The 14,076-nt window shown below is 42.4% G+C and overlaps 2 protein-coding genes across 5 annotated transcripts in view; one reads left to right on the forward strand and one right to left on the reverse strand.

Moving 5' to 3' along the window:
* The window catches only part of DOCK1 (dedicator of cytokinesis 1), a 489,712-nt gene that overhangs the window by 225,595 nt on the left and 250,041 nt on the right, over positions 1–14,076 (forward strand). The window lies entirely within an intron of this gene.
* The window catches only part of INSYN2A (inhibitory synaptic factor 2A), a 54,707-nt gene that overhangs the window by 19,585 nt on the left and 21,046 nt on the right, over positions 1–14,076 (reverse strand). The window lies entirely within an intron of this gene.

A 14,076-nucleotide genomic window follows, 5' to 3' on the forward strand; every position in this document is an offset into this window, starting at 1 on the left:
GCCCTAATGATAAGCATGTTTATTGTAAAATACGGATTTTGTATCACTCACTATTTCTTGTCCCTTTGGCAGTTAGTTGTCAGTATTCTCTTAACAGTGTGTATTATTTGGCAAACACGGTGTTCAGTACCAAGGACAGCACCAAGAATCCAAAGCACTGTCTTTCCAGTACTTTTCGTTTTCTTTTCTTTTGACCCCATATCCTCCCATCTCTCCAGAACATAGCTCTAACCAGGGAGCCAATTTTGAGATCCTGAACTTCTCCGTGACTGATGCCCTTTGAACTCTCCTTGGTCAGGATGTGCTTTCCTGAAAGTTAAAGGAGACCATGAGTTATAAAATTAATAGAGATGTAAAGGACATGGACTCAGAGTGCATGGAGGAGACAGAGTTGATGCTAAAACAACTCTACGCAAATGGAAGAAATAGTAGTTAATGGAATTTAAAACAGAAGGGATTTGGATGAGCTAATTTTACAAGGTTATTTTTGTGGTGTCCAGCTTTTGAGTCATTTCCACATATTCTTGTGTTGAAGCAGATATTGTCAGAAGACAATGCTCTACTTTAAAGACAGTAAAATGAGTGTGGGTTAGGGAACACAGTGTGGAACACTAGTCAGGGCAGCCCCATTCGAAGAAAGCCTCAGGGCTGCTTTCTGGTGGTGGCTTGGACTCCTCAGGTTTAACTCAACGTGTAGTTCACCAGTTCCTTCAGCTACCTTTTATAGTAATCTGGTCTAATTCTTCAGTTGTCATTATCAAAAATTCCTGAATATGCAAATATATATGTATATGTGTGTGTGTATATATATATACTTTATTTATAGGTATATAACATACTTGTATAATTACAAATATGTAATGTTTCTATACTTTGTATATTTACTAAAAAAACATTGGTGACAATTTGGGGTATGCACATCTTCAGTTATTCCTTTTATAGATCATCAACAAAAGAGAGAATTGGAGTGGAATTAAAAGAAAAAAGGAAGGGAAGGTGCATGGTGGAGCTGGTGCAGCAGCTCTAATATCAGCCATAGAAATGAAAAGGAGAAAGGATGGCTGCCTCCGAGCTGCACCACAGCTGTGTCCCAGGAGGCTGAGATCCCAAGGAGCATTAGAGAGCATCTGCTTTTTCATGAAGGCATTTCAGAGAGATCTAAGTTAGCAGAACCCCGGTGGTAGAAAGGGTGTTGAGAAATGCCAGAGAAAGGTCACTGAAAGCTTTCTTCCTGGCCACAAGTGTCTCTAAGACTTGAAGACAGGGACTAAGAGGTGGGACTAGCTACTCTGATTTAAAAAAAAAAATAAAACAAAAACATTGTTTGGTTAAAAGGTCAGAAAGGGAAAAAAAAAAAAACGTTTCTCGCTGTGCTGTTTTCAGAAGCAAAGCCTGACAAAGTTATAAGGGTCTCAGAGAAGAATGGTTGGCAAGTGGAAGTTAATTTTAAAGTACTTAATAGTAATTACTAGTACTGGATTATTGGCTGGACTTTAATGTGCTGTTTCTACTGCCACAGTCCTCCAGCATGCTTTCTGTAGAAGACCTTAACTGCTCAATTGAAAGTTCTCTTTTCTCCTTCCCGGATGACTGTGGATGCGGCATTTGGGTATGTTCAGTTGGGCTGCAGAATTCAGAAAAGCATTCTCCTCTCAATATCACAAGTGTGTTAGCGTGTAATGTGCTGTGGGCCCCCTCCCTGAAGCTCTGACTAGGTGCACATTGCAGGGGAAAGCAAGTGACCCAGTTGCTAGTTTGCTGCTCTTTTTAAGTGGCATGTGCATTTTCAGCAAATTCAGAGTTTTTAGCACATAAACAAATGCCAGTTTTGGGATAATGCTAAAATCAGGGTGAAACCATCTAAGGGTGATCCTCAAAACAATAGTTACATAGGGTATTGGAACTGTTACACTGAATTAACTCACAAGCTGCATCCAGTCCTGTGTGCACGGCCCTCAGCTAGAGGTGGTGGTTGCTGCAAAAATTTTAAAATGCACGTCTCTGCTCTCAACAACATCATGCCATTGTTTAATTTATTCTTCTACTTTTGATCTCTCTTGTTCTTTCAACTTTCTCACTGGGTGCCAAAAATGTTTTTTTCTCTTGCAATTTTGCCCAGGTTTGTGCTCCAGCTGTCCCTTCTTGATAACTAAGCCATCATTTATGTCAGCATCTTAAAGGGGTTTTTCACTTAATAGTGTCACAGTGACATTAATTAGAGGAGTAAAATGATACCACTGCTGTTGTTGGGAGAAATCGAATCTCCAAAAGTAGTCAAAGTGAGCTGTTTTCAGCCAGTCCTCCTATGTTTTAAATCCACCCCCAAAAGTAGATTTGGATTGTTCCTGAGTCTACGTCCTCACTAGGAGTTTGCCAGCTTATGCCCTGGAAGTGTACATATTTCATATATCAGGTGTTCAGTAACTTAAATGAATTTAGACTTTCCCCATATATCCATAGAAACTCACCTATATCTGTTTTAAGCATTTGAGTTATTAAATGCCAGGATTTGGGGAATATCCAATTTAGGGCTGCTTAAAAAATATGAAGTTAATTTTCCTAACCAACTATAAGATCTCCCTTAGTCAATGGAAGACAATACTGGCTTTCATGGAGATTCTCTGACCCACTCCCCTTTTCCGAGTAGCAGATAGGAGCAATCTCTAGCCAGTGGCAGACTTGCTACATCAGGTTGAGTATTTCTGTGATCCTTGCTGGTCTAGGATCTCCACACAAAGAAGTTGTTAGTGGTAAAAACTAGGCTGTGTTTTGAAGAACACAAATCACAGGGAACCTCAACACTGGTAAAGCTGTTTGAGGCACCGTTTCCCCCACTGTAGGGATATCTAAGTGGGGTGGAAGTTGAAGGCTGCAGAGCTGTCCGGCTGGTGCCCTCTCAGTGCTCTGCAGGAACAGCTCCATCAACTACTCTTCACGGGCCCTGTGGCCGTCTCTCAATTACTTTCTCCACCAGAACCCCTATCAGTAAGTATGCTCGTGGTATGCTTCACGTCTGTCTTTGTTAGCCCAAATTACCTGGCATGCCAGTCACAGAAGAGATGGCAGTAAAGTTTTGTGCATGCATAGAATGATGAATGGCGAGCAAATGAAAAATAAAATTGAGAAGGTAACTTAGTCTCAGCAGATCTATGAGGGTTGGTTTGATCTCTGTTCCAGTAAAATGTAGCATCTTTTAACTTTTTAATTTTTTTTAATTAAAAAGTTTTTATCAGTAGCTCTCAAATAAAACTTTAGAAAACTCACTTCCATGTTTCTTGCTGAGTACCCTGAATACGGTATAGCAGTGTCCATGTTAGAGTCACTTTAATATAATCACAGAATCGTGTATGTTTAGAGAATGTTATAGCAATCATAGGTATGATATGACTCTGGTTTCTCTTGGCTCCTGCTCGTTTGCCTGGAGATGCAAGGTCAGGCAGTAGGGCCAATCCCACTGACTATAGGTTTCCTCTGTTCATCTAGGACATCATTTTGAGGAAAGGGCTCTCATTTGGGTCACTTTTCTTGTATAAGATAGAGTCATGCCCTGATTGATTACACTAAGAGAGACAGTTTTGGAGTCCCATGTTAGAACTCTGAAAGACTATCCCTCTAAGAACACGATGATTAGATTTTACAGCATTCTAGGCTGAGTCTCCATACAGCTTAAAGGGTTTCACCTTGGCTGCCTGTTCACAGTTCATGAATGCTTGCTGCACATGCCTGTGCCTGGGACCAGTTGCTTGGATGAATAAAACACAGATCTTGCCCTCAAGACACTTAAAATCTAAAAGACTACGTTTCCAGGATGGAGGAACTGCTTATATGTTAAAGAGGTAGAGTTGCCTAACTTTGAAAAGTAGCAATGCTTCCATGCCGCAACTGTTTCTGACACTCCTGTGAACCAGCATCCTTGGTCCTGGCTTGGCTGCTCTGTTCCTTCCTAGGGAGCTCAGCACATCCTCAGCACATTCCCAGGACCTTGTTTGTGGCTCTCTTACAGACCATTCCACAGTAGATTGTGATGATCTGGTGAGGTTTCTTTCAACCGTGGGACTGAAAGCATTTAGCTGGCTGGGAACACGTCTTTGTGCATCTTCTCAATCCTAATACACAGTTTGGTGCTTTCCACCGATCAGCACTTGATTGAGGAAGGCATCATAAATGCCTGGTGCTTTCACGACTCGTAGGAAGTTAGTTCCCTTCCACTCCTACGCCCCTTCCCTGCTTTAAACTTCTCCACAACACATCACCGTGGAACACTCCATAAACTGTAGTTGGGTATTTTGCTTTTTTTTCCATCTCCCTCCACTACAGTGTAAGCACAGTGAGGACAGAGATTTTGTGTATTTGTTCCCTGATGAGCTTTCAGTGCCCACGTGGAGGCCTGAAGTCTAGCAGATGATTAAGAAATTTTTTTTTGAATGATGATTGAGTGAATGAGTGAAGAATCTGTGTGAGTATCCTTCTGGGTTAACTGGTAACATTCCCTTTTGCTTCTGAAAAGGAAGATAGGTCTATCAGTTTTGTAATGTTCCCAGCTGGGTAAGGACCATCTGTCCAAAGAGTATTAACATTATCCCAGTTTAAATTTCCCCAAACAAGTGGGAAAAAAGGTCAGTCATCTTCTGCCTCCCACACCCAGTTGTGAACATAAGTGGCTTAGTCTTGTCCCTAAACCAGCCCCGCACTTCCCACGCATGGAAAAGGTCATTTCGTTAGCCCATGAGCAGTCCTGGTGAACGTGTTTCACTGAGTAACACCCTTAATGAACTCAGTTGCTTTCTTTAGACGGTGTTGAGAAATTAACTTTTATTGGCCTAGCAGTTCCCAAATGTGGTGACACTATAATTCTGAGGAGACTGTGGCTGTTAGGGAAGCTTTTAGTGCTTGTTTTCATTACTCAGAATTAAAGTGAACAGTAATGTGGTTAGTGGAAGAGCGTCACAGCTAGTGTGAAGATTCAAACCCACGTGGCATCTCGTCCCCAACAGAGTAAGTGGAGTCAGCTGGTCTCCCTGGTTCCTTGCCCAGTCCTGCCTCTTCTCCTGTATTGCTTCCTTCTTTTCCTTGCCTCTTCCCAATGCCCTTTCCCATCCCAAGCTTGCTGCCTTTTGCACAGAGCCATGCATGATGGAGAAGAGAATGTATTATTATTACTGTATGTACATTATTATTACTGTCAGAAACTTGCTGATTTGGACGGTGACAAGTACAGACAAGAACACTATTATTAAGGCAGGACTCCCCCCCCTTGGTGGTTTATAATCATTTTTCATAATATCAAATCATAATATGGAAAAACCAGAAAAGATAGTTATTATTTTGTGTGTGGACTGCCTGGTTAGATTATAAACAGGGCAAAACTTACATTTTCTTTCATACATCCCTGCAATCAAAGAGATACTAAGTTGCAAAATAATGGCAATAATGATACGAACAAATCACCTGCTCCAGAGGCCACCAGGAGTAGCTATTAATAAGGAACACAACTTTTTAGGGCTGAGCTGAGGCTCAGTTTCTGATTCTGAGTTAACTTGTTTATGACTCAGAAATTCTCAGTTTCAGATTGAGTTAACTTGTTTTCCTGGAGGAGAGAGAAAGGTTAAACTATAATTTATTAAAAATTAATGAATATGAATTTCGGTGACACTGGCTACCAAACGAGTGAAAATAACAAGGTGAGTGTACTCTATTAAAACATATTTTCTTGCTGGGCTGCCATTTTTCTCTAGCTCCAGTGCTATGATATGCTTTAACTTACAGAGGTGTTAATTTGAAAGCACTAATGTGCATTTGCCAGTGTTTCTGATGGTAAATATCTAAAATATCTACAGAGGCTTTTATCTTTTATTTATGATTTCTTTTGATGTCTTTTTTTTTTTTTTTTTTTTTTTTTTTTTAAAGATCAGCTTAGTTAACCATTTTAAATGAGAACTTATTCTTCTGGAAGCTTTCCTGCTTTGTTTGTTTTGAAAGCCTGACCTTCATTTGTTTTTTAAACAAATGCTTCAGAGCTCTTGTTGCCACAGATTAAAATTTTGGTGTGATCATTTATAAAATCCTTGATGTCCAATTATAAGACTTATCTGAGGAGATAGCTTAGTGCTGTAACCAATGTGAATTGATAGGAAAAGAAAAATTACTGCATTTTTGGTCAGAATATGCCCATTTTTATATCATCTTTTCCCAGAATCTCAATTCTCAGGAATGTTCTTTGAAATCTGGCCTTTAAAATACATGCAAGGTTTTTCATACTGCTTTGAAAACTTTTTTTCATGTGTTATTTACATGTATTTGGACATCAATTTGTGGAAATAAGAACCTAGAGGGCACTTGGCTGTCAGCTGATGGGCCACTCACATCACAAAGGTCCTGATGAACTGGTTTCCCAGGGAGGTTGCTCATGCATAGATGTTCCCTGGTTCCCTGGTACCCTAGTTGTTCTCTGGTTTTACAGATCAACGGCCTTGATTTTTCTAAAATTAGCAGGAACCCTACCAGGTTTGGGGGCAGGAGCTTCTGTAGCCCCTTCAAGTAAAAGGAAGAACGTGGACTTAAGTAGCAAGAAAATTGCCTGCTTTTTCATTATGTGGGACTTATCAGGCCCTAGGCCCAACAGGCCCAGATGTGAATTCTGGTTTCCCCATTTCTCATAAGCTTTTTGACCTTAGGGAAGGTACTTAGCATATCCAAACTTTAGTTTCCTCCTGGAGGTCATTCCTACCTCAAATTGTTATTTTAAGGATTGAATAAGACAATAGGGAATGGCTGGCATTTGGTATTGAACATTTGTAGGTTCTGCCCGGGGATACTCATTTCCCTGGAACTCTCCCTCAGATCCAATGGGAAACAGAGCTCCAGATCATTCTTGCATAGCTTAGCAGAAATGGCATGGGATTTTAAGTATTTGAAAACTACAACTTGTTTCATCTTTTTTTTTTTTTTTTTTAAATCCGAATTCTGGGACACAAGTCCATAAATTCCATAAACGTTCATGTCATGCCTTGAATTGCTCATTTTATCTGCAAATGTGGTGTCTGAATTGCCTAGTGGCTCAGTGGTGAGGCTTTTATTCACCTACCAACTTGAAAGGCTGGGGAGATATTTGAAACCTATTTTGGCATTCTGCACAGGAAGATTATTTAAATTACATTTTCAAGTATGTGTGATACCTACATGAAGCCCAAAGCAAGAATTTGAAATGTGTTTTATATTCTTAACAAATATATGTTGCTTTATTTTTCATATTAGAGATGGAAAGGCTTATTATTTTTCAAGAACTTAAAAATAGTGTTTACAAAGTTATGTAAATACAGGCTATAGAAAAGGCTCACTGTGACCCTGTAAATTAAGTGAAGAAAATGCTAGAAAGAATATGATACGTGCTTTCATGTCAAAATAAAAAAAGTGATAACTTACACTTGGACTTTAGGACTTAAGTATTCTATCACAAATGTATAAAAGCCATTAGTTGCAACAGAAAAAGAAAACTGTTTGCCTGAAAACTATTCAAAGGATTGCGGCCTTGAAGGACAAAGGCCAACTTGAACATGTGCAGTGTGACAGAGATAAGGAACCGATAAAGCGTCAGCAGGCAAAATGACGCAGAACAGCAGAATTATTGAGCCCTTTGACGGGATTCTGTAGAGAGGGCTTTTTTTCCCCCCTCTCAACTTTTATGAGTATTTTAAAGTGGTGGCTGATATTGTAATGTTTTAAGACATCTCTGTAGGATATGTTCTTATTGTAGAAAGGAGCCTTTGGGGTCCGTTCTCTGACTTGGACTCTCTTCCCTTCATATCGGAAAACGTAGCTCAGAGAGGCCAGCCCAGGGTGAACTTGAACAAATCCAAGTTTCTTGACTCCACATCAACAGCCTTGCCCATAACACCAAATAATGTCTCGTACTTTTCTCTGAAAACAAGCATGAAGCTTGACATTTCCCTCCTGTCTTCCTCAACCCCTCCTCACCCTCTGAAACAAACCAACGTGTATAATAGAGCAAGATGATGTCTCAGTGTGTTCAGGCTGGCACCCTTGCTTAGCCTCATGAATGTTAGCACACAGAAGGGTGCTTCTCAGTAAAAAAGTGACCTCTAAGGAGGCAGTGCCTTTTACTGAGTGCAGACAGTCTGAGGACCGAGAGCTGTGTGTTCCATACTCATTTCATTTCATAAGGCAAGTGTTCTTAGCTGTCTGTTACAGCAGAAGCAGCTGGGATCTAGCGAGGTTAAAACCCCTGCCCAAGCACAGTTAGGGGAGCAAGGATCAGTGTGACGTTCCAGCTCAGGACTGGCTGACCACCATGCCCTGGTCATTCCACTCTGCTCCCCTCCTACAACTCAGTCCTGGAAAATGGAAAAACCGAGTGCACAAGCTGACCTGCTGGTCTGGCTGGAGTGGCTTAATATGTTTGGGGTTACAATAAATATGGAGAGAGACACTGAAACTGAATTATCGAGAACATTAGAAAATGACGTGTTGACATTTTCATCCCATTCAAATAGGGAATTTTAAGGGACGGGAGAGCATTTGGCAGAAATAAGAACCTTTTCGCTCCTGATCACACCCTGTTTTCTCTCTGCCGTTCACAATGCCCAGCTGTCCTGTGATGCGTCATGCCCCAGTTGGGGCAGGCAGCGCTCAGCTTTCCAAGGAAGATCCACGAGGCTCCTTTTCAGGACTGCAGAGGCTGGGGAGAGCCTATCTAATGCCACCCACCCCTTCTCCTCCAAATGTGACCATTCCCAGCTAACCAGGTGGAAGACTTTGATCTCAGTTAAGTGGGTAGGTTTTGGCAAGAGCAACCCAGTCATCTTTCTAGAGAGTGCACAGCCAAATTGGGATGGGATTGCCTAACCATGCCCAGCTTTCCCCTTCACGCTTGAAGCGGCGAGGCTGGGAATTCAGTAAGTCAGAATTTAATGCCTAGACCTTCCTGATTCAGTCTGTGCCATGACTGCCATAGTGCAGCGCAATTTTCCATGTTGGTTCTTTCTGCTCTGTGACTTAAATAAATTAAATTGTCCCCTTATGCTTTCACCATAATTGTGATGCAGTATTTATTCTGTTTGGGCATGGGTAATTAGAGCCCATTCAGAGAGATTTCTCATCCCCTGACAGGTCCTTCCGAAGAATGCCTGATTCTGAGTGATTTGTCAATATAAGGACATAATATAGATCAAGTTTATCATTTCTGCCCGTCTAGCATCAATATCTAGGTGAAAGCAAGCTGCATCACACAAACATGTTCTGCAATGATCTTTTATTCCTGAGAGGGGGACATTTTTCATGTTTTCAAAAGATGGTCCTTTTACATATTACATATATAAATTACATATATGTGTATTACATACTGAGTTCTAAAGCAAGACCCCGACGTCTGTATGGACAGTTGAACAATTAGGTGTGTATCTCAATAAACTGAACGACTTGCGTCCTATCAGTGTCTTCCACAGTGTCCAACGCTTAGGACACGCTTGGTAGCTGCGTTCTAAATATTTTAATGGGTGATACACCTGTATGTCTAGCACTCACACACCCTGGTTGCCTGCACCCATATTCTGGCCTAGCATTCATGCAAACCAAGTGATCAGATGTCGCCTGACTGCAGTGGATTTCAGTTGAATAAACGTGGTCACTACATTTTCAAACCATGTAATAGGAGTCCACAAACCATGACCTGTGCTCCAAATCTGGCTAATGTCTGTCTTTATAAGTAAAGTTTTATTGGAATGCAGCTATGCCCATTCATATACAGGTCATCTGTGGCTGCTTTTAAGATACAATGGCAGAGGTGAATCACTGGGACATAGATTGTATGGCCCTCCAAGCCTAAAATATTTACTATCTGGCCCTTTGCTGAAAAATTTTGCTGACTTCTGCCGTATAGGAACTGACCCTGAGATTCTCCAATAAACAGAGATGGCAGGGACCTGCTCCCGTGATGGGGTAGCAGGGATAATGTGAGGTAGTGAATCACTGGATTTACAAGTGTTTCTGCAAGCTATTAGTCTCCTTGGGTTGGCTTGTTCTTTAAAATTTTCTTCTTTTAAGTGATAGTCTCACATTTGTTCTGACTCAGTATAGCCACAAAATCCCCGAAAGCTTCATGATTTCATCTCTGCCTGTTGGTCATGTTTAAGGGCTTGGTGTGGCTTGGTCCTCCTGCTATCTTCTCCCCTTCCCCCCCGTCTTCAGGTAACACCCAGCAGACGCTGGGAGAGACCTGATCTGTAGAAGAACCCGCTTCACTTTGGGCACTGACAGATTCTGACCTTGTGCTTGTATCCCTGAACAGAGCTTCTCACATTGGTTTCAGGTCTTCTCTCAATAGCAGAGCATCATTAGGTTGTCAGCACCCAATGAACACATCAAGACAATGAATGTTTGGGGTAATCTTAGAAGCAGGCAGAGCCATCTCCACCCAAGGTATGCCTCACCGCAGGTGCTGGTGAGTTTGCACATGGAGCCGTCAAGACCTGCAGCCCATTGGTCTGAGGATCTCATGCCCAGGAATCTCACAGCCGCTATGGGGAATCACCACCATTCCAAGAACTTGTTGCATTTTTTAATTCAGTGCCCCATTTACCTGGTTCTCAATCTTCAATAACTATATTAGTGGCTTATTTAGATAGTCTCATGACTCTGAACTTCCTGGGAAGAGACAAGAATGATACTGAGAGCTCTGAAATAAGCAGGATAATTCCTGGCATTCGTGCAAGCCAAGTGATCAGATGCCGCCTGACTGTGTAAAGCAGAACGATTTTAGTGAATTGCCCAAATGTTTTACAAGGGACTAAAAGGCATGATTTTGAATACTTTTTTGCACATCTACCTACTTACAAAATGCATCCTGCAGAAATGCTCATAATAGAGCATGTGTCCTTTATTACTTACCTATGGTATGTGGGTTATAGGAAGGAGCTTCATAGATATCATATTGAACCTTTTACCACTCCTGTTTGCCAGAAGACAAAATTGAAGCTCACTGAGGTTAAGTAACTTCTCTAAGCTGATAACTTTCTCTGCTGAGGCCTTTTGGAAATCTACATAAGCAAATGAGATTAATGAAAGAGTCTCGTACAAAAAATACTTTGGAAGCTACTGAAAGTGGTTGTTGCTGGTGGCACAGAAATTCCTACAGAGTAAGAACTGCTGAGAAGAGCTTGTCTGACAAAGTCAGCAGTGACAAGAAGTCCTATTAAAGAGATTATACATTAAATGCATTACATATGTTCCAAGAAACATACATTGCCCAGGGCCGCTTGCCAGATTTGAAGAGTATTAGCTTTTCCCTAGTTCTGTCATAACATCACACCCAAGAGCAGCCCCACGGCCCCCTCGGATCAAGCCTGCAGTATAATGTGGAAGTCTGGGGGCAAGATTGTCACCTGCCTTCAAAGTCATGGGCTCCGACTGCCTACTCTCAGCAGGACTCTTCTTAGTGCAGGTTAAATTCTATACAAAGCCCCTCTATGCTTTTTTGGTGTGGCAGATGGGGAGAGAAACTGACTCTGCAGCATCTGAACATTCTCCACAGTTAATTTACTGATAGCCTTCAGAATATTTTCCATTGATATTTTAACTTATTCAATTCTCTGTCATGTCACATAATGCCTATATAATCACCGATGCAGAATGGCTTTTCTTGTTTTTTTAACATGGGACACAACTAAAATACCTATTTCCCAGCCCAGACCAAATACAGAAAGAAAGCCCCATGAATTCCTCATTCTAACATGACCGTCCTGGTGCCTGCCCTTCAGGGAAATCAGTTGGGCACTCAGAGGAACAGAGTGTTACATTTTCAGGATCTGTGGAGCTGATCGAACCTGGCCACAGTGGTGGTATTTGTTCCACGGAAATAAGCAGATGCTGCACACCCTTCTGCCAGGGCCAGTTGTTGCAGATGTCCCACCATAGCACCTTGACTGCTCCCACTCTTTGGGACCCCGTGCCGGACCCAGAGGCCTGAGCCAGGGATAAAGGCTGAGCTGGCTTCTCACCTGCCCGCCTCTGAGGCTGCTCTCTTCTCATATGCTCTGTCAGGGAAGAGTGGTAGCAAATTTGAATTGCAGCCAAATGAATGACCCTGGACATTGGGGAAGAGGGAACACCTTCAAGGTGGCTTTGGGGTTTCAGATCACTTGATTCAGTGTTGTCTGAGACCATAGGGTTCGGAGAGGGATGTGGAAGTGAAGGTTTTCAGGAACATGATGCGGACCTGCTCTTCTACCATATGCTTGTTCTGCGCAGCACCAACTGAGCTCGGGATTGATTTTAAAGTAAAACTATGCTTTGCCCAAGTCCTGAAATGGATAGGAGCCATGTACTGTGCCATGTTTTGGGGATACTGGAGCGAAGGACTTTTCTTGATGATGGAAATGTTCTGTATCTTTGCTATCCTATATATGTGGCTACTGAACACTTGAACTGTGGCCAGTGTAACCAAGGTACTGAGTTTTCAATTGCAATAGTTGTAATTAATTGGAGTCAGAATTTCAATAACCACATGGCTAGTGGCCACTGTACTGGACAGGGCATCTCCAGGGCTTTCACGGACAGTGTGGGGTATCAGCCTGTGTGCCCAGCGTGTGGGGGGTGCCTTTATCACACTGGACTCAGATACGGGCCACTAAATGTTCCCCAGACCAACTGACCCCGCAACATTGCTGACCAGCAAGACCAGCAGTCATACCACTAACAGACACTGACCCATCCAGATGCACCTGCCTCTAAGCTGAGCACATTACAAGGTCACCCGTGTGCTTCTCACTTCCACTTACAGGACAGGCAATGATCTCTGACCTACAGGTGAAGAGACGAGGCACAAAGAGGTACAGCCCTTGCCCAAGTCCTCAGAGCCACAATCCCCCAAGACATGTCTTACTAAACTCGAAACCACTTTGCTAGACAGAGTCTCAGAGAAACCAGAGGATCCTATTTAAATGGATTTTCCATACTTGTTCTAATAGTGTAAGAAGGAGCCTACATATATAACATGGTTTTTCTTTCATATCGTGTTCGTGGGTGTTCAGCCTTCGCAGGTTTTGATTTGGGCACAAACCTCTGAATATGCACTTCAGCATACACAGTTGGTTCTACACCATTTGGTGAATTTTATTTCCCAACTGGTGATGTTGGTATCTTTCTATTTTGCTATCCTGTTTAAGTCACTACCAACTACATCAAAGTCAGTGATCAGGTCACTGTTTGAACTTTTCATTTTTCCATGGGAATGCAGTCTACTGATCATCAGACCCCTGATGTGACCTCTCTTAGTGTGTTGCTTTTGGGTAGGTACCGACTCAAGTGTAAATGACTGAAATGAGATGAAAATGGAGATGTAAACTCAAGACTGAACAAGGCCTTTTGAAAACATTCTATGGTGTTAGATCACCTACTAATCTACTGTTAGATTATTTTACATTTGGCTAGTAATTCTTTTCCCTTAATAGTATCAATTGCAAACACTACTGTGTAAATTGGAGGTGGGGGTGGTATTGAGAAGTAACTCCATTTGTAGATAGGCCACCTGCACTAGCTGGAACAGCCAAAAGCCAAAGGCAGGACCTGCACCAGGCACCCTCCTGCTGGAGCCAGGACTTTAGCCTCACCTCTCACCTTGGAGTGGAGAGGCTATTTCTTCCCCTTGTTTACAATAAGCAAACACCATCTAACTCAAGCACAGCAGTCCTCCTGAGGAAACTTTGTTCCCCGGGGTGATGTGCTACCCTGCTAATGTATGACCCACTTCCTTCCTGCTGGCATCCAGCTCACTGAGCCCCAGGCACGGGGCCCACAGAGTGATGGGTGCGCAAATCACATGAGGCAACAGAGCACAGCCTCATCCAACCTCCAGAACACAGGCTGGCAGAAATCCACCAGCTTCCAGGGGGTAGGAAGGAGAAGTGTGGCAGTGGGTGGTGTTGGGAGAAGCCTGGAACCAGAGCAACCCTGGCTGTTTTCTATCAACCCACAGGAGGCTTCTTAGCTAGGGAGTTCAAGAACTATAGTCCTATCTTGAAGTCGTCTGTTTTTAAACTTGCTGCTGCACAATTTCAACTTCAG

This window comes from Cynocephalus volans, chromosome 7 (assembly GCF_027409185.1).
Source record: "Cynocephalus volans isolate mCynVol1 chromosome 7, mCynVol1.pri, whole genome shotgun sequence".
NCBI lineage: Eukaryota > Metazoa > Chordata > Mammalia > Dermoptera > Cynocephalidae > Cynocephalus > Cynocephalus volans.